Raw genomic sequence first — 27,861 nt, 5'->3', positions numbered from 1 at the left:
CTTTTTGGACTTCCTGACTCACGGTTAGCCCCGCTCAAATCTGTGATTCATTTGTCTATTCGTTTAATATGTTTACTTAGGCCTCGCAATTCCATTTCTTTGTCTTTAATCTTCAGTTGGATGGCTTTCCTTTCACTCCCGTCTTAAATATAACTTTCGCTCAATGGTCTTTAAATCCCTTTATGGTCTTGTACACTCTTATCTTTCATCTTTAGTATCTTTCTACCTTTCTTCTTCTTTCTTTGCTTGCCCCTTTGTACTGGAACGCTCTCCCACTCCCCCTCTGTTCTATTAGTTCTTACTGAATGTTTCGCTCCCTGCCCTCAATAACCATCTTTTGCACTCTTAATATTAATTTTTGTACAACTTCCATTTCCAATGTTCTTGTACTGTAAGTGATTGTGTACAGAACTTTGGAGTGAAGCGCATTATAAATTTAAAAAATGTTTTTTAAAAATACATCTGTTATCTGTCAATAACGCCAAGATACCCCTCTGGGCGGGAACGTGCACTCTACTAATACACCTGTTTTTTTTATTAATTTGTCATAGCTGGAAAACCAACTTTTCAAATGTTTTATATACACTGTTATACATAAATTATTCCTCATCTTAAGAAGAAAAAAAAGAAGAATTAAAATAATATTTACAACCCATCAAAGTCAGGACAAATGTGAAACACATGAAAAAAAAAAAAAGTTAAATAACACATTTTTGAGCACTATGACTAAACAAAACAAAATGCCACAAAGTAATTAAATTGTCAACAGATAAGATCCTCCATGTTCTCTATTTGAGTCAACATTCACCGTTCACTTTAAACTAATACCCCTGTTATGTCCATTGCGTTAAATGTGAAAAAGAAGTGGTGGTACTTACCAATAAAGGCTTCAAATGGGTGGTGCCTCGGCCCCGGGATTGTCAAAACAATGTTCCTGTGTCACACTTTCCTCATCTCACCAACCCATTTCAATTAATCTCACCCTGTCTATGCGTGTAGTTCTGTGTTTGTCTAACGTTTCATGTGTGTCTCGCTCTTCGTGTCCCACTCTCTGTTTATATCCCTGCTATCCTTACAGGACACCGAGATGTTCGTTTTCTGGCCCTGACCTGGGCTTCCCAAGGCCCTTTACAGCAAAAGACATGCAGATTCCCTACTTTGCATATGCATTGACATCATTAGGAGTGAAACCACGGAAAATAGCATTACAAGGAGTGTCACAGGTTTTTGATACTCGACAGCATCAGTGGAAGTGACATTAAAAGAGGTTTCCACCTGTAAGCCAAAAGACCAATACACATGCTGTGTTCAATATATGAATTCTCGCTTTCATTAAGATGTAACAACTCTATTGTTTAGTAAACCGTGGGAGAGTTTTTTTTTTGTTAGCAAACGCTACAACTTAATCACTTTTAGAGACTCCCAATGTTGGCAGATACCCCGAGAGTGAATGGTTTTTCCAGGATCACACACTTGTAAGTGGTGAAACCAGGATTTGGGCCCTGGCTGCGATTTAAGCACTTGACTGCATATGGCATTCAAAAAGATGAAGACATATTTTTTATAGCAATACCTTGAAAAGTACACAAATTACATAAGAAAGTAGCCAGACAATGCATGAATTGTTATCGTAACATGCTCAGCAAAAAGAATCTATGTTCCCCATCTTGAGGAAAAGATCAGAGTACAAGCCTGCACAAGTGTGTGGCCATGAACATTCTCAGACGAGAAAGAAAATGCTACGCAAAATAAGGTCACCTGCTTGCGTCATTGTGTTCTCGCCCCATTTACTATCATCCACCTTGCAGGGCCATTAGCAATAAGCCTTTGGCTATCAGCCGCTAACCTCTCCGAATGCAATGCTTCATTGACACAAACCCCTTTAACCTTGGGGGGAGCAGCTAACTTTGAAGTGGGAACACCGGCTGGATTACAGAAACGTTGCTCTGGTGCAAGAGCAACATTGCACCGTATTAGCACTAGGAAAACCTTTGCCCTAAAAAACATTGGGGCCATTTGCAAAAACACTTGCGTTCATGTTCTAGGCACTAGGGCAAAAATTACCCTAGTGGAAAAAAAACACTTTCAATGGATTTGTCCACCCTAGTGCTAATACGGTGCAAACGTGCACTTGCACCGAGGCAAAGGTTCTCTAATCTTTCCCCAGGTGTGAACAGGACGAAGAAATGGTGACGGTTGGCAGCCCAATCCTAGCCACGTTACTGAGGTATTATTCCCCTCAAGCTTTGAGAAGTCCCAGCCCTTAATAGTGCCAAAAAGTAGAAGTGGGGGTGCTGAGGGGGGATTGGAACGGGCCCGTTTAATTTGCAGCGAGCGGAATGGCCGACTCGGAGTGCCGGTTTATTTTGCAGCTACAGGCAGCCCGTGAAACATCGGAGCCTCTCGGGCTCCCCTGCCGTACATGGCGAGGCTGGGCTGTGCCTTTAAGGCGGCCGGGCGGCCCTCAGCCAGCACAGCACCCAGCAGTGCGCAGAAGTTCCCAGGCACCGCGCCTGGCTGCCAGACGCCTCGGGCTCCCGCTGCTGGCAGGTAAGCTTTCATTCCCAGGGCGCTGCACTAGACTGCGCGGAGCCGCGGGGGTTGCTGGAGGGCGGGGGTGGCATCCTGGGGGGTGGAGGGCTTGAACTGTGGCGGGGGGAGACGAGAAGCGGAGCGGGGAAGCTGTGCGCGACGACTTCAGGCCGGGACCAGGCAACTACAGGGCAGCGCAGACTAGCAGGCGGAGCCCCAGCTCTCGTAGGCTAGCGCCGAGAAACGCTGCCTTTTTACACCCGGATACTGTGCTTGTGTTAGGACGGGGTAACTTAAAACAACGGAAAACTTTGCGTGAACTTTGGGAGATTACGGGAATGGACACGAGTCCGTATTATGCGAGGCCGTTTTCGGGTTGGGTTAGCAGCCGTACCTCAATAAACACGAGTTGTGTCTTCACAACTGCACACCCTCTTATACCGTGTATCCAGCGCTTTCCAGAAAAGATGTCGTTTGACGCTATGAACTGCGCGTTCATAATCTGCATACCTTTCTGCAATCATGTGAAGCCTAAAGTCTGGAGAGGTCTCCCAAATGGACAGGTGAGTTTTTTTAAAAGGACTTTACATCGTATGTAATATGTTGATTGTTTACGCGAGTGTGTTTTGTGGTGACGTGCTGCCAGTGCTTAATTCCTCTGAGCCTCTTGGTGGCAAGTGGAACATGTTCACCATCTGTCCTGCGGGTAAAATCACTACTGTGCTGAACCTGCCCTTCAAGCAGTGCAACACGATCTTCTTATACAGCATGGCACTCATGGCGGGTACTCGTCTTGGATATTGGCTTTATTGACTGCCCTTTCCCCTGCCTTGGGGCTGCCGGCTAGTGACTGGGCAATCCATCATGCAGGCTTGAGTGGAGCATCAGTGCCCAGCCTTGTCGCCTTCCAACTCATTGTTATTCATGAAACTGGATAAATAGCCCTGCCAACCTGGCTCCTCAGGTTCGTGAATCACAACGAGCCAGCCCAGGGTGCGGAGACCCTGCCCAGTGCTCACTGTTGATTGTTAGATTGCTGTGACTGACAGATAGAATGATGAAGTCGCCAAAACATCACAACATAGCAAGCCGGGGGGGGGGGGGGGGGGAGGGGGGGGCAGAAATAAGTGCTGGGGGTTGAGAAATAAGTGCTGGGCGTTGAGAAATAAGTGCCGGGGGTTGAGAAATAAGTGCCGGGGGTTGAGAAATAAGTGCCGGGGGTTCGGAAATAAGTGCCGGGGGTTCGGAAATAAGTGCCGGGGGTTCAGAAATAAGTGCCGGGGTTGAGCCCTAGCAAGCACAGGCATAAAATAAGCAGTGCATGCTGCCCTTCGAATTCTTCAAGGGACGTTGGAAGAATAATACATGTATCAAACAATGAGGTCCTGCATGCTAGCACACATTGGCCCTCATTACGAGGTTGGCGGAATGGGTTTACCGGCACCAGTAATGGTGCCAGAGCTGGTAAACCCATTCCGTCCTATTATGAGGTCTCCTCGCGGGACCCGCAAAGGGCGCCTGGTAAAACTAGGTGTCCTTACCGGGTCCCGCGAGGAGACCAGGGAGCTAACAACGGGCCCGATGTTGGCTCCTTCCCCATTCCCAGTGAGCCCTATGGGGGCTGAATGGGAATGGGGATGGTCCGGGTTCCTCGGAGGAGGAATTACCGGGTCCTCCAAGGTTGGGATGGCCCAGTAATTCCTCATTTGAGGAACCCGGGCCCTGTATGCGGTAAGGAGGCAACCATGCCGCTAATTGCGGCATGGTTACCTCCAACCTCGTAATGAGGGCCATTATAACTATTGCGGAATGGGTTTAACGGCGCCAGCGCCATTAAACTCATTCCGCAATATTACGAGGTCCCCTCGCGGGACCCGCTCTGGACGTCTGGTTTATCCAGATGTCCATAGCGGGTCCCGCGAGGGCACCAGGGAGCTAACAACGGGCGCTCTTGTAATGGGCCCGTTGTTAGCTCCCTCCCCATTCCCATTGAGCCCTATGGGGGCTCGAATGGGAATGGGGAAGGACCGAGCCCGGGGTCCCTGAAGGAGGAAATACCGGGGCCTACACACTCGGAATGGCCCGGTATTTCCCCATTCTGGGAACCCGGACCAGACCTCCAAAGTCGTAATGAGGCATTGGGCAACAGGGCGCTATGGAGTCTGTGTGCTCAAATACAGCAAACATCACAGGATTGACCACAACTTGCCGAGAGTGCACAGTAAACGGTTGTGGCATGGCACTGAAGGTCACACTTTGCGTGCGTAGTACCTATATTATGTTGTATGTATATAGCTCAACGGTACAGCAAACCGCTAGCAATCCAACATGCTATACATGCTGCACACGGCTGTGAAGTAACGGGGGAAAGAGCTGGGCATTGCAAGGGGCGCTCATATGATTCCTATATTGTGTACTGTTTGAAAGCATTTCACCAGCTAATAAAAGCAGACACTTCGGCCATTTCGTTTTTTCAAAATGGCCGGTGGCCGCCACACTGCCTGCTTCAGAGCGAGGCGTCACTCGATCCCCTCTTGGGCATTTGTATCTATCCAGTGAGTGACCTTGACGTGTTCACGGCCCCTTTGCATGACACCGCACTTTTCTCAGTCTCTTTATTACGGATAGCTTGCTAGCATTCCCCTCACCCTGGCGTGCCTGTGCAGCGAGCCTCACCCAGAGGCCACGATGGGAAGGAGGAGGTACCGTTTTCAGGAGGGTTCAGATATACCTCTCAGCTCACAAGTAGGGTGGGCAACTTTACAAAATGGCTTTGCAGGACACTTTAGACGCGATAGCGCATCAGCGGCAGATGGCATTGTAAACCATACACAGCACAAAAAAAGTCACACAACTTTAGGGCCATTCTACATGCAGGACGCCCATGTGTAAGAGCTCTGCCCAGGCCCTTTGGGGCAATATACACGCAAACGTCCTAATGTGCCTAGGCAATAACAGCAACATAAGTGACTTCACGTGAAGGGCACTGCAAGAAGCATCATCAGACTTTGATACTGGGGGGGTGGGGGGAGGGCACCACGGGAAGTCACCAGAAGTTGCCATGAGGAAAGTGAGTGGCAAATAACGTTGCGGCGAGAAGTACATGAATGGCACTATTATTATTATATAAAAAGCAACTCCATACTCATTGAACATTGAGGAATGTTTTCTCAATGGAATATAATATAACATAATATTATAGCACCGGCTGTGAACAGAGTCAATTCCAGATAACACACAGTGAGATTAAATGATTTGCCCAGGATCACACACTTGGGGGAAAAAGCGATCTGGGCAATGTAAGCAGTTGACCGCATATCTTCCCAGATATAGTTGATATAAATATGTATTGAGGCCAATGACATAATACGTCTCCTCACACTTTATAAATTGTCATAGTGATAGATACATGTTGATCCAAATCACTGTGGCTTTAGCGTTATTTTCCCTTTCTTCCTGGGAGGTCACAGTAGTGCCAAGCAGAGTAATGGGAGCCACAATAAAACCCTAGTATTATTTCTCGCTGCATTATGCACCCATCCCAGTTCGCATCACCCCATTCGCATTGAAGGGCCAAAGTCCCTGCTAATAGTCCGCCTGCCTCCCATCGGTGCCTAATGGATCTCATTGAAATGCTACGTTGACACAGAGCAGCGTGCTAAGAGGCTGCACAGACCCCCTCGGGGAGCCGCTCCTCTGCCCAAGCTTCAACTTTCACAGGAAAGCCTGAGGAGGGCTGAACGGGCTTTGATCAGGCCACGGCCCGTTGTGATGTGCTTTGTCCCACGTCCTGCACTCATCCTCTTCGGGACGCGGGAAAAGTCCCGAAAAATACGAGACGATTGGCTTTTGGAGCAGATCACCCTCCATAACACGTATGCGATGACTGTGTGCACCTATCACCATCAGGCTAATTGAACGTTCAGGGACACCACTGCCCCAACACCTAACATGTTTGCTGTCCTCACTGCCGTTTGTTTTGTGTGAAACTTTAAGCATTTGAACTGCGATGGAGCCTTTTCATATGAAATCACACATGTAGATCCATTTACCTACGACACCTGTGTCTTTTCCCAGTGCAATTAAATGGAGAGGGACGAACCAAATGTTTCATTTTAAACTATCTGCTTTCTTGAAGAGCAATAAAATCATTTGTTTTTTGTGTAAATTCAAATCTTCGTAACAACATGCATGATGCCAGGTCTGTGGCAAACAATGACTCCAGGCAAGTGACTTTGTTGCATAGTTTCTTTTGTTGGGTGGCCTTGATGTCCTGAAGGTGCAGAGGTACAAAAAATAGCAGTTTTCAGGCACAACTTACTTTGCAGTGTGGTAGTTATAGTTTTCAATTCAAGATGTGGAAAATGAAGATACAATCATACGCTTTCTGCTTTTTTTTGTGGGGTAACATTTTTGTTTATGTGTGGATTTGTAGTCTGTCTGGTAGCTTTATTATGGGATTTGTGTTCTTTGCTAGTACTCTCTGCAGAACCGAGTATTTGTGTAGCCCTTGACATCTAAGATGTTTTTCTGAATGAGGTTTTGATGGCAATGTACTCATTGTATGCCTAGCACAATTGTATCCACTTGTGTGATGTCATGGTTGGAGGCATTCAGGGGCCAAAGGTCACAAGATTTTACTTTCGCAATTCAGGCCTGTTCTCACCTTCCAAGTGGTTGTGAAAGGCTGAGATGTGAATTTGTCCTATGTTCACACTGCCTGGATGGAATACAGAATTGCATTGTTGAACAGAGATGAGGATGCACAAATGTGATGACACAACTTTTGCCTTACAATCACGAGGTGCTACCAAAAGACTCAAGTTTACCAAAAGATCATGACCTTAGCTGCTGCCTAATACTTCAGTGAATTTAGAAAAATCTTCGCCGCAGCCCAAAGAAAGTGATTGGCCATGTCACCAAAGAACCCCCAATTACCCCATACCCCCACAACAGTGGTATGCAAACATTTTTAAGGCGAGCCCCTCTTGAGTAAAAACGTTTTTGCTGCGCTCCCCATTTGAGTAAAAATATTGCTGCTGGGCCCCTCTAGATGTAATTTCTGCTTATATTTGCTATTAAAATCCGTCACCGTACACCCTTTTGGAAAAGGCTCGTGCCCTCCAATCTCCCTTTCCCCCACAGACCTATTGGGGCCACCGGGGGGCTGGGGGGCAGCCGCACTGTTTAGAGACCACTGCCCTACAATAAAAAGTATCCAAGACCTGCGTAAGAATAGTTGCACTGCGCGTGGTTCAATGCGTATTCGTACACTAAATGAAATTATGCAAACCGGAAGTGAATTTTAGGGATTTTTACTGTACAACCCTTTCTTATTTATGTAGTTTTCACATATCCGGTAAAATGAGGCTCCATTTAATAGCCCCTCCCCACTCCACTGCGCAAAGATCTTAGCCCAACCTGCAGATAAAGATTCAAATCTCAACATCCCAACATGGCTGACTCATTCCGTCAACATTCCGAGAAATCCACCAATGAGTTGGGAAATACATCCAGCTACAGCGCTATCAAAGCGCTTAAAAGCGCCAGGAATGAGACACAAGCCTCTATAAAAAGCGGACATCTTTAAAGTTATAAAATCACTGTCACTGTAACCCTGCACTCCAAAGAGAGGTTTTGTGCAAACGTAGCATTAAAAACCAATATATCAAGAAATAATTACATTTTCAACTAAAACATAACAAACGCCCAAATGAAAACAGAAAGCAAAATTGCCAGAGAAGCTCTGGGGTTAGTGATGGCCTAGCAATAGCACACGCCCGTGCCAGAACTGGGGCGCCCTTGGCACGACCCAACCTATGTATTTACTGTGCGTGCTGATGTTAAATGCATCACCATGCATACAAACACACGTGTTACGTCATAACGCCCCTCCTGTATGATACAAATAAACAAAACATCTTTTCACCCTGAATCAAAAGAGAAAATATCACAGCCATTCACATTTCAGTGCTATTCTTCGACACGCCAGCCTGTATTACTGAAGCAACACACAGTGGGCCCGCGTCTTTTCTTTGGCCTCGAACGCTCCTGGCCCCGAGGCCTGCACAGGGCGAGCATGACTGTCAGGCAGCGCAGCCCCAACACCAGGATTGGCCCAGCGCAACACCAGTGACGAGCCACGCTCACGGGAAGGAACGGCAGCACACCCGGCCGTCTGCGCGCACTGCAGAGTTGCCTAAACCACACATGATAATGCCCATGTATTGCAGGTTTGAAGCTCTCGGTGTGCAGAGAGCCGAAGGATGTGTGTGATAACAAAATAGATATCCATAAGTCTAAAGGGGACAGTAAACAGTCTTCAGAGTTCCTGGTTAGATTGGATGAAATCCCCTTTCTGAATAGATCTATACTTTTTCAAATTTGGGCTAGGATACCATGGATTTCGTTAATTTCATCCAATGATTTGGCACAAGTACTGCTGCCAAGGGCTGATAGCTCAAAAAACTGGGCAATATTGAAGTTTTCAAATAAAATTGCGTCCGACCTATTGTGGCGAAATGCTGAGGAATTGCTTGGGTGCAAGGGTATGGAGACACCTACCTGACAAAAGTAGGGATGAATCGGGGTGTTTATGGACCAGAGCATTTGGTTAAGGCGGGCGATATGCCTGGAATTACACAGGCATATTCAGGGCCCAATCTGAGTAAATCTCAGAATGCCTTAAACTATGCAGCATTATCATAGGAAACACTGATGCCCACAAGTACATATGTGAATAAGAGAAACATTGTCTGACCATTGAGATTAGTGAGCTGGAATACACAGGGGTATAGACATCTGGTGAATAATTCTGGGTCACTTCCTTGGCTAGTAACTTCGGATGTTTTTATGCTACAGGAAACATGGTTAGATTGTCCTTTGGTGATCGATGGCTTTCATATCCATCAGGTATTGGCCAACAAGGGGGTACGAGGTAGACCCTTTGGGGGCCTAATTGTAGCAGTAAGGAACAGTTTCTGCTCTATGCAAGTACCATTAGCTACAGCAGACAGTAATATAATGGCAGTGGTTGTATACCAGGAGGGAATTCCAGACTGGGAACTGTTGATAATTAATGTCTATGCCCTCCAGGCCCAAAAGGGGCGGATGAGATCCATAATAGCTTGGAGGATATTCTCACTAAGGTGGAGGAGGATGAGAAGCACGTAATAGTTGTAGGAGGGGATTTGAATGCCCGGTGTATTGCCAAGACCTACGTATGGAAATGTCCAGGCTAAAAGCAATATGCATCAAATTTTAGCAAATAGTAAAGGTAGGAAATGGATTTATTTTTTTGCCCTATAGGATATATGGATGTTGAATGATAGAACAACAGGGAATATACCAGGGGGCATATACTTGGAGAGGTAATAACGGAGTGGCAACTCTGGATTACCTCTTCGGGAACAACGCATGCCTACAACGGGTACAATCTTTTACAGTATATGGTATGGAACATAGTGATCATGATCCAGTAATACTGGATATGGACATTTCTATACAAGAGAGGGAAAGGTGTGGAGTCAAAAATGTGGAAGTAAACCACGCAGGTAATACAATAAGGTGGACTGCAAATACTTTAAACTAGATGGTATTCTTGATTATTCCGCAAGTGCGTTGATAAGCAATATAGATTGCATGAAGGAGTGTGAGATTGAAAAAAGGATCCAACATCTCACTAGTACAGTGGGTATGGTGGCATTACGGGGTGTGGCGGTTTGTAATAAATATACCCATTGCTACGATAAAAACATTCGGGATAAAAAAAGATCTTTGCATCGACAAATCCATCTGGCATTAAAGGGAGGTAAAATGTGAAGAGACGGCGAACCATTGTAAAGACCTCCGTAGATCCTACCAGGGTTGGCTTAGATGATGGAAATATTCCATCCAGAATGCTGAATGGCAACATATGATTACATTATTAAGGGGAAAGTGTACCCGCTCAGTATGGTCGGTACTGTCAAAAGCCAAGGGTGATGTTAGAAAACACACAGTTAACCCTATACAAGGGCAAACCTGGGTAACCTATTAAAAAAATTGAGTTGGGGACCCACTACAAAATATTCTGCCTGCTATTGTGGAGGGGGGGTGGCCACTGTACTTCACCATAGAGTCCTTGAAAGAAGTAATTCTTAAGTTGAATAGTTCGAGAGCCCCCGGTCCTAATGGGTTGGCTAACATTGTTCTTAAGAGGAACCCGGACCAGTGGGCCCCCGTTTTACGAGCTCTATTTGAAAAGGCATGCCAACATCAGCATATACCAGACACATGGCATAATGCGGTTCTCTTACCGGATTACAAAAGGGCGACAGGATGCTCCCCGGGAACTATAGACTATTGTCATTATTAGATGTAAAGGAGAAGATCTTTGCATCATTTATATTGGTTGCTTTGAATATTGAGGAATCTAAGATCCTGCATTTTACTCAAACTGGCTTTCGGGCTGGTTCAGGTGCAACCTCAGGGTATTGGATCTCCTCATACATGGTACCCTCGAATCCAGTACCCAGACTTTGTACATCATTTTTGTTGATTTTAAAGCCGCGTTCGACACGGTTGATCGGCCCAGACTCTGGGCAAAATGTATCAAATCCGGTTGTCCTGCGTGGCTTCTTAGTGTACTACAGGGATATCGCTTATCTACCAAGGCATCAGTCTGACTTACGGACGATGGGGTTATTACTGAGATGGTTGAAAATTGGAAAGGAGTTAAACAGGCTGCACCCTGGCACCGACCCTGTATAACTTGTATATGGCCGATGTCCCAGACTGGCTCCACACAGAGGTGGGTTGTTGTCCCAGGGTAGGGGGTAGTCCCCTGCCCTGCCTATTGTATGGCAACAATTTGGTTCTCTTAAATTACACCTTCTTGGGTATCAGGCAATGTTCATGGTACTCTGTAAATATGCATATTTAAACAATTTGACCATACATATGGATAAGACCAACATTTTGGCTGTCTCAGCTAAGAAGGTGAAGAGACCTATACTTAAGTGTGACCTGGGAATAATTGATTACGTTGAGGTGTATACATATCTGGGGTTAGATATCGATAGCACAACATTTTATAAGAGTATCATGGTCAGAAAAAAGGTTACAGCCCATAGGATGATCCATTCTATTTCGAAATTTGCAAGGAATACAGCAGGGTATTCATTGGAGGGAATCATTGCCCTGTAAAAACAAATCTTTAGCCCAACAATACTCTATGGATTGGAAGCCCTGGTCATGGCTTATTTATCATGGTTAGACCTTCTAGAAGGCAGTTTTTGGAAGCAAATGTTGAGACTCAGGCCATCTGCAACAATTCAGTACATAAGACTTGAATTTGGTTTGACTTCTCTTAAAGGAGAATTGTTGAGAAGACGTGGGTTGTTATACATCAAAACCCATACAAATCCTCAATGTCAACTGCTCAGTTTCCTGGCTGCCCCGGTACATGTTAGAAACAGTTTTGGTCTGGTGGTCCATGACCTGTTCAAAGACATAGGATGGTTCCCTGATTTTACCAGGGGTACACCCTATGCTACACTGAAGAGGGTTTTTTTCTAAAAAGTTAAGACAGTGGGATTGGGTGGCAAATTAAAGGCATGTAGAGTCTCTAGAGAGTTACGCATGTATGCCAAATATTGTGCATAGGTATCTGCAGCCTCAAGCCCACCTTAGACAATGACCAAATAGGGGCATGCAGGCATTTAGGCTAAGGCTGAGGATAAATCAGCTACAGATACTAACAGTAATGGGTCCACAGATGGGCCTCCTTTAAAAAAGACAGATACTGTCGTTTGTGTCATAATGCACTAAGCCCAGAGACAGCCAAACATATTTTCACTGAATGTAGGACATTGGGCCCAGAACATATGAAGTGGCTGGGACAATTTTTCTCAATTTGGAACACATAAAGAGTGATAATTTCTGGGCTTATTGTCTCAACACAGACAGCCAAAAAGTCCATATTGCTATTTATTATTTCTGGTTAATTATTAAAAAACGTTTAGATAGTGTAAAGTGCACTAATGTGGTGTCTGAATGAAAAGGTTGGTAAGGTACTTGGTTGATATTAATGCCCTGGTAAATGTTCGGTTTTATTATTGTATGATATATTGTCCTTGTTTTAGTGTTTTACTGTTATAATTGATTTGATCTGACTTGATTTGACTTGGATCTGATTTACAGTGTTTGTTATACTGTGTTTTGATAGACTGTGTTTTTATTGCATTGAGATTTTATTGTATTTTTGTAAAGTTTCTTTTGAAACTAAATAAATAAATAATAACTAAACCACTACCACGATTAGTTACAGAGGATCAAGACCCAAAATAAAAAAACTACTTAAAGGAGAACACAGAGACCAACAGAAGGCCAGCTTTCACGACAAAAGTGAGGTCAGACAAGCCTGACCAGGACAACCACCACTAATTAGGCCCGTGCATACCACAAGGGGTAAAAATGTGTACACCGGGCTCAAGCAGCCCAGCCAGGATAGCACCAACGTTCCGCCCACACACCCCAACACGAGGGCAGGGTGGATCCAGACCTTTGACGCCAACTTTCGACCAATATACAGCCATCCTCAGTGGGGCCTAGATGGGCCATATGGATAAATACATTTGAGATGCTGATGGATTGCAGGGACGTAACAGCACCGAGGAGAATGCGATCCCACCTCCTACTAAACATAGGAGACAACGCACTCCACATCTTCCATTGATTGGTACCTGCAAGAGGCTTGGACGACTATTGCTCAACAAAAGACACCCTAATCAACCACTTCATGCCACACTTGAACCTGGACTACGAGAATTTCATCTTTTGCACGACAGTACAAAATGAGGCAGAAACACTCAACGTATACCATATGCGACTACGCCGGTTGGCCCTGTCATGTCCATTTAAGGATGACGGCAAGGAAATAAGGCACCAAATAATAAATGGCATTCACTCAGAGAAACTGAGGAGCATTATTTTGAGTGAAACAGGAATCCCGCTAGCACGGATATTAGAATGTGTGCAACAAAGAGAATTCTCCGTGGCGGCCCACATGAACGACTTTGCATAGCTCAAGCTCACCCCAACCCCCACAATTGCCATGGTCACAAACCGCTCCCAACAAATGGGTAACGAGAGAGAATGGAGTAACAACCCCACATGGCGGCTGAGGATACCTGGTCCCAATGACTGCTGTTGATACGGTGGGCAACACCACAGTAAGAGAAACTGCCCAGCCCAGGTAACAACCCACAGGGCATGTGCCCAACTTCACCGCTACACACAAGTGTGCAGATCATCAGGCCCTATCACGCCAAATCACCCTTCAATCCAAAGGCCTACCCAGAAAAGAAAACAGGCCAAAGCTTTCAAACTAGAAGCAGAGAACGACTCTTACTCAGACGAATCAGGGGACGAGAAGACACTAGAGAGAGGAGTAAAACCGGCAAGTAAAAGGATGCCAAGATGCACAACAAAAATCGATGATCAAGACATGATTGTGACCATCAACACAGGGGCCTCAGTGAACGTCATGCCATTCTCAGCACTAAAGCGCATGCAACCCCAAACGGTGCTGAAAGTGACCAACACCCTGTTATGTGCATACAGAAGCAAGAAACCCCTACCTGTGGTAGGACGATTCCAAACAATGCTCAGCTGAGGGGAAACGCAAATACATTGATACCGGTGTCGAGTGCTTGCTAAACTGGGGCTCAGCGGAGGACCTTGGTCTGATCCAATTCATCTGTGACATCACAGACAATGATGCAATATAAGTACGCCTGACAAAACACCCTTACATACTTCATGGGATCGGGTGTCTAAAAGGGAAGCTAATAAAACGACACATTGACACAACCATACAACCTAAGGCTGTGAAACACCGGATAACACCTTTCCATATGCAGGAGCTAGTTGCCAAAGAACTACAAGAGTTATAAAAGGTGTACATAATCGAGAAGGTGACAGGACCCACTCCCTAGGTCTCACCCCTTGTAGTTACAAACCAGCCAAAGCATCTGGGGAAAGTACGCATGTGTATAGACATGTGCTTCCCAATGCAGCCATCATCCGTGAAAGACAAGTCACCCCACCCAGGACAAAATCATGGCAGACCACACAGGGTCTAAGATCTTCTCGAAGCTGGACCGCAACGTGGGATACCACCAATTGAAGGTATACAGGGAGTCGAGATACAACACCACCTTCTCGACACACCTGGGACTACAGAGATACAAAAGCTTGAACTTTGGGATATCCTCGACCGTGGAAGTTTTTCAAGAGACAATCCAAACAGCCTTACAATGCCTCCTGCGTGTGCTAAATGTAAGCAATGACATTCTAGTCTACACGGAAAACAAAACGGAACACCTCTCCAGGTTAGCAGCAGTCCTTGACCGGCTAGATGAGGCCGGCCTCACCATCCACAAAGAAAAATATGAGTTTCTGAAAGACAAACAGAAATTTTTCGATAATGTGTTCAACAGCACATGGGTATCGGCAGACCCCCTCAAGGTCGCATATAATAAAGGAGCCTCACCCCCACCCACAGAGGTTCAAAGCTTTTTAGACATGGTGACCCAATGTGGCAGATTAATCAATCTTCTGGAAACAATATCAGAACCATGGAGGGAAGTGACAAGATCGCAGTAGAGCAGCGGCTGTCAGGACGCATTTCAATGCATCAAAGAATCACTGTCCAGAGAAACAACTGGCATATTAAGACTTCAGCCTACAAACTGAATTATATGTAGCTGCCAGCCCAGTCGGACTGGGAGCAATCCTAGTACAAAAGTCCCCCACTGGCAATGTAGGACCCATTGCGTACTCCTCCAGAGCACTGACGCCCACAGAGTAGAGATACTCCCACATTGAGAAAGAGGTGACCACAGTCCTGTTAGGATGCCAGCATTTCCACCTATACCTCTATGGACAGAGGTTCAGGGCCTACATGGATCACAAGTCCCAATCTTTACACGGTCAGCGCGACACCCTGCTACACGGATTTAAATGTGACTACTACACCTGCAGCAGTACGAATTTGACCTCTTGTACCAGGTAGGAGCGGAGAACCCAGCAGACTTTCCATCGAGACACCCCCCACTTAGTGACGGCAACAGAGATTGTGGAGGCAACAGAGATGGGAGATCTTATCAGTAAAATCGTCCATACCATGGTGCCAAAAGCAGTCAGTATCGCAGACATTACTGAGGCAACCAGAACAGACCAGTGTTGGGACTTAATAAAGAATGCTATCCTGGCAGGAGAGTGGAATTCATTTTTACAGAACAACCGCACAGTGGCAGCCAGAGACTTCCTTTCAGGCCTGTTCACAGTTTGGCATGAACTGTCAATTAAAAGAGACAATTTAATTCTTAGAGGAGCACGCATCATCATCCCAAACAGTTTACAGAACAAAATCATCATTCTTGTGCAGAGTGTAGTTCCCACAGCTGGATGCGAGAGTAGAAAGCCTCATACTTCATGCTTCCCATGCCAAACTATGGGAGCACCCCCAGGCCAGAACTTATCCATTGAGCCCCAAGAGGAACATCATGGTGGGAAGCAATAAGTATCGATTTTTGCACCGTACAAGAAGGGACATACTTACTAGTGGCGATCAATGACTACTCCCGCTACCCAGAAGTGGAGTGGTCTCATCAACAGCTGCAGAAGTTGTGTTGCCCACGTTTGAGAAGATGTTTGCCACACATGGGCTACCCCAATATCTAAAGAGTGACAATGGGCCACCCTTCCAGGGAAGAGAATTCACTAACTACTTATAGGACCTCCACATCTGTCATCACCACATCACCCCTGGGTGGCCACAGGCAAATGGGGACGCTCAACGATGTATGCGGATGCTAAATAAGATCCTTTGTATTGCAAAGCCGCAAGACCTTCCCGAGAAGTTCGGGTTGTACAAGTTTCTGAGAAAAAAACGACTAACACCACACACATCAACCAACACCCCCCGGCTGACCTCATGTATGGAACAATGTTAAACTCATTTATACCGTACTACCAGAGCAAGAAAACAAAAGGCACAGGCAGGCACCGCACACAGTCCAAGAGAGTTAAAGGCAATGAACACACGAGCAGCAAGAGGCATGCCAAAGAGCCACCCTACAAGGCCGGTGACCACTTGGTCTTCCAGAACTCAAACCACTCCATGCTGACAAGTCCTTTTGATACCATCTCCTGGACAATGGTATGACGCAAAGGAACCCTAATCACAGCCCGGCAAAGCAACAAGACAATAGCGAGGAACACCTCTTGGTTCAAGTGGATCCCCGAGCAGATGTGGAGAGAAACCAATGAGCAGACAGAGGAAAGGGGAGAAGAAACTCTGAGGGACAACCGACAACAGCCGGAACAGGAAGAAGAGACACCCAGCCCCAAGGTGCAAGACAATGCAGCGGAATTACTGATGTCAATTGCTGAAGATGATCCGGCGAAGAGCAGCCCCTCCGAGAGGCCAGGCCGGCAACACAGCAGGTACCACCTGACGACGGCACCCAGCCTCCCAGGTAAGTTAAGAGACTAGTTTTGTTAGGAGAAAGACTATTTATTATCTACAAGACAGAGTAAATGTTATCCGTAATGTAGGCTCATGGTAAAAGGAGAGGGATGTTATGTTTACGCCACGTCACTGCACATGGGAGGGACGTGGATATTAAAAGGGTGCACACGGATGGCTTCTGGGTTACTCGCGCAGAGAGTGCCAGAAGCTGGGTTTGTGTATTTTCTTTGGACTCGAAGCCTCCCGACCTCCCCCCCCCCTCCGCCCTCACCCACAGGCCTGCACAGGACGAGAATTACTGTTACCATAGAATCTTTTACCTCTGTGACATTCCAGGGTTGAGGCTCAAACAATAAATGTAGCTTATTAGCAGGTTTTCTGTTCCTGACCACTACTCTTTCACCTCTCCTCAACGCAAGGGTAATCATGTGTCACCTGACACTTGCCTTGACGTTTGGATGTAGTTGTTTGTTCCTGACCACCCCATTCTCAATGGTCCCAAACTCCCTTGCTGGGTGCTATGGCAGTGATGCTCTCAGACATCTCCCAATCAGAACCTCTGCAGAGGACACTCCTGAAGACGTGTGGGGGCTGGGAGGTAATTCGCTATTCGCTGAGAAATTGATGCAATGACTTGTGGGAACAGTTCCCCTCACCTCTTGCTATTCTAAACACTTTATTCCCCATTAGCTCGGGCCACACTGGTATTATGCGCCAGCGCCTCATGTTGAGTGATGTCATGAACTCTTGGAACTCTCTACCTTAAAAAATAGGGACTGCTGTCAGACGTGATCTCCTCTGGTAGGACATGTGTGGCAAATACTTTCTCAAGAACCGAAAGTACAGCAAATAAAATCAACCTCTGGATAGTGTGATCCGTATTTACCAGAAAGTGCCTGTCTGTGTTGATTGTGTCAAAATACATACTGAAATGTGTACATGGATTCTTAATCCCTGGAAGAGATTGGATCGGAGGAGGGCTTATCCCTGGTGCAGCGGCTACGCAAATCTCTGTATCCACTTATCCACCTGGGCTTCTAGCCTACTCTCTCTACCTCGCCTTTGTCTTTGTGTACCCCTCATGCCCTTTATGAGCCAGCTCCTGCAAATTTGGAACTCGGGTCGATGGAACCATTATGTGTACTTTTGCCGATGTCGATATTTCATGTTGCACTTTACGTAGGCTGTGCAGTACGGCTTTGGCCATGTGGTGATCCAATTAAAGCAAAAATTCTGCCACCCTCCCCCTCTAACAGCCGACTGGACTATCTTGAAACGGTATGACGACCTTTCACGCAGGATGTTTTTTCACAGGGTTTTTTACTGCGATTCTTTATTTTATTTTTATTATTTTTTTTTTAAATGATTACATTTTTTGAGGGGGGTTAGTAAATTATATATATGGGGTGTGTGTGTTTGTGAATCAATACAAATGAAAGAAAATGGGGGGGTTAGGGGGGAACCCCCCAAAAATAATTTTAAACAAATTCGATGGGTTTTTTCATTAAAAAAATCACGGTAAAAAAACCCTACGAAAAAACATCCCGCGATGAAATGACATGGAGCCCTTGAAACAGTCCCCAGCTCCTGCAAGGTCCTTAATTTAGGAATGGCAGCTTCACTCACCTGCAACCAGGCATATGTTAATCGGCAGTCAATTCCTCTGTGTCTTGTGATCTTGTCTCTGGGATAGCGTGAGATAATCCACTGGGTTATCACTTCCCAGCCTCAATGTGAGAGTTGTAATATACTCCTGAAGTTCCAAAAACTATTTTTCAATTTGGGCAGAAGGTCATAGCATGGACCCAGGCATTATGAAAATCAGTGGTTTGTGAACGGACACCACAGCAAGTGCAAGTGGTTTGCCATCTATGTAAATGTAATAGTGCCAGCAGGGAGAGCCTCCCGCTCAATCTGTTGGTATTGTATATAACCATTTTATCATTTTGGACGAGAACAGTACCCAATCCAAACGGGTTTGCGTTCATTAGTATTTCTGACTAGCGAGTAGGGTCAAAGGATGTCATTGTGGCATATTCCATCGATGCCCTCTTGATCTTTTAAAATGCTGTTTCCTCGAGCGCAGTTAATTCCCAGGTCGAATCAGGTTGTGCAATGGTTCCGATGGGGTGACCACATTTTGTATGAACCACCTTCAGAGGCGTTTTCCAAATGTCTCACAGTTTCTGAGGATAAGGTGGTAGGCCTGCTGCCTGGACCATATACCCAAAGAATTCCAACCTTGTGCAGAGGAATTCGCCTTTTTTCAATTTCCAGGCAGCATCAGAGCCAGCGCTGAAGGCCAGGGCTTCTGCACGAAATTAACTGAAAATGAAAAAGAAGATTGTCACTATACAGAAATCCCAGGAACAGTTGTATTTTTTCGTGATAATTTATACATATTGAATGTCTGTACCTTTTTTGAAATAGTATTAACTACACAATTGGCTTCTCCAGGTTCAGTGATCGTTTCACTGAGCATTTTCTTCTCTGGGAATTCACACTTTGGCTCATGAACGGTTAACCATGTTTTTTTTACCTTGTCACTAGATTGGCCAGACGTTCAATTGGTTCTGCCTCAGTGGAGGTGTACACCAAAATCTCATCACTTCTATTGAGCAACCTCGGAAGCCCGGCTATCACACTTCTAATGGTGTGCTGGAAAACCCCAGGTGCAAAAGACTTCCAACAGCTCAGTCTCTTACACTGGCAGAGACCCTGGTGGGTGGTAAATGTCATGATCTATCATGCAGGGTGGTGGACCACCTGATGTTATCCAGTGCTCAAGTTACATTCGAACAGAATACCGCTCCCTGGAGCTCTGTAGACCCATCACCAAAGTGGACGGTCAGGTGCCTTTCCCTTCTTATCACCTCATTTGGGAGGTACATGTTTGCACAGATGCGACCAGATCCAGGCTCTTTCGGCTTAGTTCTGATCACAATGGGAGAGGCCCATCGAGTGGAACCTTTCACTTTTTCAATAATGTACCAACTTCTCCAATTATCGTTCCACTTTTCCTCTGAGATGAAATGGTACTCTTCTGTGGATGAATGCCCCTGGTTGTATTATTTCGTCAATATGAAGCTGTCCCTTTAGATACTGTTTCCTTGAAACAATTATTCATGCTAATTTATCAGACTGGCCACTTCCTCGAAATGCACTCCAAATGTGAAGTCTACGCCCTCCAGTGGCTCTGCCACTTGACACCCTAGTAGTGTCCTCACCTATGCCGATGACATAGAAACTTGCGCTTATCCATTTCTGGCCATGGCGAACTTCTGATGCAAATGTTCCTTCCATTGGGATAGGCTTGGATCAACCAAACGTGAATATTTTGAAATTCACATGGTATAGTTGTTTGGCTTTTCGTTGTAGCTAGACATTAGATAGTGCCGTGACATTAATTGGTGCAGCGCAGTCTGAGTACCGGTGGATCGCAACCTTGGATCACCACCATGCATCATGGATGTCTGCAGCTTCTCCTTCTTCTCCTCCTTCTCCTTCTCCTTCTCCTTCTCCTCCCCCCCCCCCCCGACATGCCACATTTTGCTTGCCATTGGGTCGTTATTGTGATCTACACATCCGGGTGAAATGGTTAGGTTTCCCATGACTTCAGCATGTTTGACCCCTTGCTTGGCATGACCACGCAAGACATGTTGTGCCTCCACATTAGTTGCAACTGCCCAGTGGGTCTGGGTCTGGTGTGGTCAGTCAGTAAGTGGTTCTGGACTTTGCTTTTCCTATGGCATTCACTTCTTCTAGCTGCATTGACTCCAATGGTGTGTCCATTCAGATTGACCTCTCCGTGGTCAGTTTATGGGAATGTCTGAGGTCCACTATCCTCTTCGGGGATATTTCTGGCTCCCAGTGTATCTGCGTATGCAATTTCACGGAGTAGCAGACCTCCAAGACCTGCACTCGTACTTCATATCCCCCATTAATTCGTTTGCAGGTAAATGGCAATTTTCAAAATGGGGCATTACAAGGGTTCTACTTCTCCCCTTCCTTATGTTTAGCCTTTCTCAGGAGAAAACATTCATAGTCGACATTGACCATGGGAATGAAGTAGTTCTCCAGGGCCACCTTGGCGGCCTGGTACTAGTTGTCCGTAGGAGACAGATTTGAAAGATCTTGCATACTGTTGCTGCTGCCATATCCAGCCGCAATTGTGTCTTCGCTGAATCATCATCATCTTCTCTTGTGGCTCTGACGAACATTTCCAGCCTTTCTACCCAAAGCACCCACTTCAGGCCTCGACAGGATGGGGTGGCCAACACAACGAGCTCCACCATAGGGGATATGCCTCCTTGTTGCCTGGGGCGAGTCACAGGCCATCACTTCCTCATCAACCCCCTTAGTTCTCAGCAATCAGGAGGGATCGGGCCCCAGTAGGCAAAATGGGAAGGACAAGTGATATTGAGGCTATGCAGCACTTGGAGACCCATTGCCAAACCAAATGGTATTTAAGGATAGGGGCTACCATAAGGAGACCGGTTTTGAGCAACGTGTTTGTAGGTCATCGTAATTACCGTTGCAGGGCGCACAAGCACTCAGGAAGAGACGCTACCCTGATCATAAGCAGTAAAGAGCAGTGGAATGTGATGTCTTTTAAAAAGTTTTAGACAGCGCTGCCGAGGGGGCACCCCGCAGTTAAAAAGCGGGGGCCAGTAACCTGTGGCCCAAGCAGGGCAGGATAGGGAGAGGGACAGGACACTGGCTGGCAGAGCATCAGCCAGTGTCTAGGAAGTGGAAGCATAACACCCTCTCCTCCCGCTGAACCCTCTCAGACTCCTGGAGCCAGGCAGGATGAGGGGCTTGGTGGGAATAACAACCTGGTGCAGGAAAGTAAGGAGGTGTGAAACACCCAAGGGCAGACGAAGCAGGAAAGACCCAGGTAGGGACAAAAGAGCACCCCAAGGTGCAAAATGCCATCGGCGCCAGTAAGCCTGGGGCTGAATGTAGCCCCCACACAGGCAGACAAAGCCCGGGGCTAGCCCCTGGGCCAATATAAGGAGCAGCCAGAAAGCACAATCAGTTTGGGACTCTGCACGGAGCACCAAACAAGTATCCTGCGTACGCAGTTAACATTTTCTTTTCCCATGGACCCTCCCACCCAAGAAAAAGGGGGAAAAGAGACAACAGCCCAACATACGGGGCTCACATCGTCGTGGGACCAAGAAGGCGGCACGGGTCTGAGGGCGTAACCTCTGGACCTTGTGCCCAAAAGTACACATTATGTATTATGATTATGATTGTTTGGTGTATTATTATGTAATGTGCCATTCAAAATAACGCAGCCTTTTATTGCCAACACTCAACCAAATGTTTTGTGTGGTATATGGGGGGGGGGTGATGGGGTCAGTCACCAACAACCTCTTGAGTCCACCAGTTATGCTCATGGTCGGAGCCCTCCAGCGCTTCAAGTCTCACCAACGACAAACAAGTATCGGGGATGCATTCTAAGGACACAGGTGGCGGCACGGTGAGGTGCGTGCCTGGGCAGCGGCCACCCCTCACCCCAGTTGTTAGGCCTATGCCTACCCATGGAGTGCTTGGGCCAGCCAATGAAAGCCTAGCAAGAACTACACTTGGGGGCGGGTCTTGTGTGCTTGCTCGTGGCAACTGCTGTGCCTTGGGCCAGACTATTTATTTTCTGTGTGTGGCGATGTTAAACGCGTCACCAAGCACACACACACGTCGTGTTACATCATAACACTGATGACACTCGGTTCTTCCTATGAATAATCAACAAACATTGAATCATCAATGGGGGGAAAAGCTTCATGCAAGTAAATGAACCTGAAATGATGCTACCATCAAGCCCCCATCTAACATACTACACTTATTGTAGTTCGGGTCAAGGCCACCTCATCATGGATGCCGATCCCAAAGGTGCAGAGAAGGCAACTGACCCTTCACTGCAACATCAATTTACACTGGTAGAGATGTCTACAGTTTTCGACACTACATCCTAGAGAGACTGTGTGTAATGTACCTTATGCTGTAAACGAAACACAACTGCCTTTTAAGTCATTTACAGGAACTGTGCTGTTGGCAAAGCATGGATATTGACTACCAATAGAGAATCGATATCCGATGTTGAACCCTTTTAAAGTTAAGCTATGCGGCACAAGCTGCAACAGTAGCTCAGAAGTTTGAGCAAATGTTGCTGTTCAGAACTGCATGTTAATTATGTTTTCATCCAAATTTCTTCAAAAAAATGTGCTGTAAAATGCATCTTTTTGGCACATTAGATTAAGATAATTCTTGAGGGAAGAACCCCCAAACAGTAAATCGATGAGTCAGGCTCCCTCGCTTCATTCGGTTGCTTGGTAGGCAATTTGGGAAGGGGGAATTTCTGCCCCTGTAGTAAACATCAAAAGTTGCCACCAATGCCCCCCAACTCTAAGAACATAAGCCTAGGGGTTATTGTTGACATACAATATTGCTGAGTCGTGGCTCTGTTGTCTGCACAACACACCGCTCAATACCTCGGCCTACCTTGACAAAATAGATCCCCCAAAACACCACCTGGGTATAGTGGGAACTACCAACGTGTCCTACTCGAGCTGGCCAAAGCTTCAAAACTCCCGCCTGCACCAGTACCAGCATGCATCTGCAAGGCCGGTAGCTGAACCCAAGCCCTCAGACTACATATCGCGGGCCCTATAACCATCAGCCATACGGATGCATCAGTTGGAAGCTCTAGAAGTTTAGACTGGTAGTTAGCCCTGATCTGCGCACGATGGCTACCGCACTGCCTCTCAGCACCCAGCTAGGCCATCTTGGTCCAAGGTGCAGAATGCAAGTGCTCTGTTAGACGAGTATCATATAACCGCTAAGGGTACATAGGGCTCGGTACCGCATCCACGCAGATGACCTTCCAAACCCTTCAACAGCTGCATTTGTCATGCAGTGGATCCATCACGGTCTAAGGACCCGATTCTGTTTCCAATCTGCCTCCATACCACCACTAGCCACTGGAAATCCCCCAACCAGGAGAGCCAACTTATGAATTTCCCAGGGGATGCCAGATAGAGGGAAGTGACATCACCACTAGTGATATCAGCACATTTTTACTTAGTTGCCAACTTGGTGAAAGGGAGGTGCGCAGAACAGTGGAAACATTGACTAGCATGTTCTGCATCTGCTAAAATCAAGTAAGAACGAGATGCAAGCCATCCAGTTGCATTCCAGTAAGACATCACGGCCCCTACTCGACCCCTCTATGATCATCCAGGTTGTAGCAGCCCTCAAAAGGTGGAGCAACACCACTAGGATGGGAGAATGAGAGAATGACTTGATTTCTAAACAGAAGGTTCAGCTGTAAGGAGTACCACCACCACCGCCACCACCAAAAAAAACTTCTGAATTCAAGGGAAAACACAAACAAGTAAAGATATTTCTTGATGAAAAGGGCAACAGTGCTTTGTCATGGTCTACATCATACCCTGCATACCGCAGGATAACCTTCACCCCAAAGGTGGTCTAAAGGCCCGCCTGAAGCTATGGCAGGTTTTGCACTAAAAGGTATTGCTGTGCCAAAAGGAAGTTTATGGAAAAAGTTGGGTCACTGCACTCTGATGCAAGAGAAACTACTACGCCTGAGAACCGGCAGACCGACTATTGGACAGCAATATTGTTTTGGGTCCACCTTCTGTGTGAATATATGTATTATGCGTATTACCCTTGTATTGTGTTTATGATAAACATTAGATGCTATCAGTATCTTCCCTACGGTTTCAGTAAACCACTCTTCAGCACATCACCAGAATACATGGCCAAGTACACTGGGTTTACCACGCTAATCTTAAGAAGAAAAAGGACCCTGACTTGCGGAGCAACAGACTCAAGGGTGGACTGACCTATAGGGGACACTGTAGATTTCCTGGTAATCCACTGCACTCTGGGCCTTTCTTATGTGATAACCTATTTTATTTCCAAATGATCTCATAGGAAAAGGCTTCGGCTTGCTGATATGGGGACACTTGGAAAATTATTTCCAGGGCCTCTTTTGGTCACCCCTCACCCCGTCCACTCTCTGCTTGGTAACAGTACCAATGGACCTAATGGGGTATGGGGAATTACCGTTCCCTTCAAACCCATGATCCAGTGCTAATAGCGCCGGAGTGTTGGTAGTAATGCTATTACCCCGGGCGGTATCCTGGCGGTAATAGTGCTGGGATACTGCCCAAATGGTATTAAGTGTGTTGTAGTGATAACTGAAATTCTGCTCTGTGCTGGCTACAGAAGCAGGCACTGAGATGTCACAACTCAACCGTATTAAGTGAGTGCAGTGCAGTAGTGATGTCATTTTCTTATTACAGGTCATTAATGGTGTCATAACTAACTGACCTGTAATAAGAACATTGTTTGCAGGGTTTTATACGGTTATTGCAGGCTGCCATTTTTATATCAGATAGAACCGTCCCCTATGTCATTTGCATGAGGATATATACTCGTCAACCCCCCCCACACACACATTTTTTTCAGAAGAGATTTGCATTTGAATGTTTTGCACAGCATTACCCATGCAGCAAATGGTTTCATCATTTCCAAGTGATGACAACATTTATTCTCCCTCTGATTTCCTGCAGATGTGATTACCGATCCTCTCCAATGCTGGGTCTCCTAGCTTACTCCCTCCTCCATCTTAGTCCATTTTCAGTTTTTGACTAAAACAAACTCTTGGTTGTATTCCCTTATCTCCACCACTAGGTGCATTTTCTCTGTCTTAACTTTAATGATTAGTATACTTAAGTCCTTTTTCTTAAAAGAAAAGCTGTGTCCCCAATCACCCACATTGATAGCGGCTCTCTGCAGTCTTCCTCTCGCTATGCGCCGAGTCGCTCCTCCATCACCCCACTTCTACTACCTGAATGCCTCCACATTTGGGCATACTCCACCAATATCTGTCCGCGCTGGCCCCTTCCCCCATCTTGCTCTGAGCTCTTGAGGCCCATCCCTCACACCTAGCCATCCCTGAGGATGTCCCTTCTGATACACATTTAATTGAATGGTCTCATTTATGCACCCGAGTTCTGTAATGTCTGTACAGCACTTTGGCGAAAGCACTTCATAAATAAGTAATGACACGGAAATGAAGTCTGATCGTGGCTGCAGGGGACATGCTTTGCAATATAGAGTGAAGCATCCTTAAGTGTTACATTATGCATGACTTTGGTCAAACCAGCCACTTGTCAGATATGGTGCTTGCTACTACAGTCTGCTGCTTCATAGATCAGCAAATACCATATGCTCCCATTGAACAACTCAGGGGTGCACCACTACATATAATCCCCCCGAAAGATGCAGCCTAGCTGTTTAGGCCAGGATACTTGTTTGGAGGGCAGGGCTGATCTGATTTCGTGAGGTTGTGGCTCAGTTTTAATGGCACAGTAGACTTTAAAATGGCAGAATGCTGCCTCCAAGTAGTTTAGAAGAATATTGTTAGGTTTTGGTTCCTGTGTTTCGCATTAGTGTGCTTATGTGCTTATCCCACCACCACGCTTACTCTCTCCGTACATCACCACTCAACTAGAACACAGTGATACTATGACACCATTCGGTATAACAGTTCTCATACCAACACTCGCCACTCACTCCACATCATTCTAAGTAACCACTGCTGGTAACACACACCCCAGCCAGGCGTTCTCCTCAGGCCTAGCGCAACCACTTCCGCTCTGGATAAATCCTGCCAGAACGAACACATGCTCCTGACTTCTCAATGAGCACACCTACCGCTAGAATGCAGCTATGACACGGATACCGCACGAGCTGCACACATACCCGGTGCCCACACGCACCATTTTGACTCTCTCTACTCTCTCTACTTATATGAACTTCGGTTCCCAAGGGCGTTCAACCTACCAGCGCCTTCAGACCATACCAATGGTATATAAGGCGCTATATAAAAGCAAAATAACAATAACAATAACAATTAGCGATGGGAATGGCTGAAAGTTGAGCATTCTGTGTGTGTCTTCGTTGGAATTGGTTTCCTCTTCTGTTAATCAAATGGAAAGCGTCCCTAATGTGGAAGTATTGACAGAACTGTGTTTGATTTACTCTGTTTTTATTGTTTTGAAGTGTTTGCATGTTGTGTTGTAAGTACTTTGATCGTTGTTTTCATTTGTAATGGTGCTCACCTTATCACTACCCTTTAGTGATTGCATGAAGTTTATTTTGACATTGTAGGCTGTGCTTGACAAATGACAACCAAAACCTAATGGCTTTGCCAATACTAGTTTCTTTATTAGCCTTAGGTGTATCCACTTGCTTCATTGTCTTTAGCTGTTATGTGGCAATTGCTTGGTCGCTGAGCTGTAAATGATGGAGACAATCCTACAGCACTGAATAAGTGCCAGTTGATATATGAGATAATGTGCGGAGGACAGCAGACTACGGTCAATCTGCTACAGCCAATCTGCGGCTTGGTTCTTTTTGGCATCTGTTTATCGAGGCTACACTGAAATGTGGAGTCCCCCAAGGATCTGGATTCTTCCCACTACTCTTCAGCATCTCCCTGGCATAGTAATGACCGAGCTGGCGGTCTGCTTTTAGGTGACGCAAGCCTCATACCAACACTGAGCCTAGTAAAGGCAGTGCTCAGTGGTATGTTAAACCTTAAATGCTCAATTCAGAGACAATGGTTAGCCTTCCTCTGCTCTGGAACAGAGTTGATGAAAATCTCCATAATCTACGCGTCCCTTTGCTTCGCATAGCAGGCCTAATTTAGATACCGACCGATACCCGTGACTTTTATGAAGAATCTGAGGATTCTGATGAGCAATAAGCTGTCTAAT

General features: G+C 46.1%; 1 protein-coding gene across 1 annotated transcript in view; it reads left to right on the top strand.

Moving 5' to 3' along the window:
* The first annotated feature begins 2,405 nt into the window (after positions 1-2,405).
* KCNS1 (potassium voltage-gated channel modifier subfamily S member 1) overlaps positions 2,406-27,861 on the top strand; it is a 501,402-nt gene continuing 475,946 nt past the window's right edge. The window contains exon 1 of the mRNA XM_069651358.1: positions 2,406-2,550. The gene's annotated coding sequence lies outside the window, so the exon portion shown is untranslated. The remainder of the gene's footprint in view (positions 2,551-27,861) is intronic.

Source organism: Ambystoma mexicanum, chromosome 3p (assembly GCF_040938575.1).
Source record: "Ambystoma mexicanum isolate Mex_15411 chromosome 3p, UKY_AmexF1_1, whole genome shotgun sequence".
In the NCBI taxonomy this organism is placed as follows: Eukaryota; Metazoa; Chordata; class Amphibia; order Caudata; family Ambystomatidae; genus Ambystoma; species Ambystoma mexicanum.
This window is presented reverse-complemented; position numbering and strand designations above follow the sequence as displayed.